Here is a 285-nt window from a genome sequence, read left to right on the forward strand (position 1 = left end):
TGGCATCGTTAATATCGCTTATCAGTTTGAGCCTGATTGAGAAGCAGAATGCTACTGCTTCTCTTAGCTTTTAATATACAGTTTTATCCTGATTAAAGCTTTAATACAGTACGGCAACTGCACGCGCGTCCATTTATAACGCTTCTCATAGCTATGTGAAAATAAGTGTATAATTGGAACAGTTCATTGCTGGAGCTGAGCTGAATGAGAGAGAGAGAGATGCAGAGTGTGTGCAGAGCAGGGGGATGCGAGTAAAAGTATTGAGAACCGCTGCTTTAGAACATT

This window comes from Sinocyclocheilus anshuiensis, unplaced genomic scaffold (genome assembly GCF_001515605.1).
Source record: "Sinocyclocheilus anshuiensis isolate Anshui unplaced genomic scaffold, SAMN03320099.WGS_v1.1 scaffold282, whole genome shotgun sequence".
Taxonomy (NCBI): Eukaryota; Metazoa; Chordata; class Actinopteri; order Cypriniformes; family Cyprinidae; genus Sinocyclocheilus; species Sinocyclocheilus anshuiensis.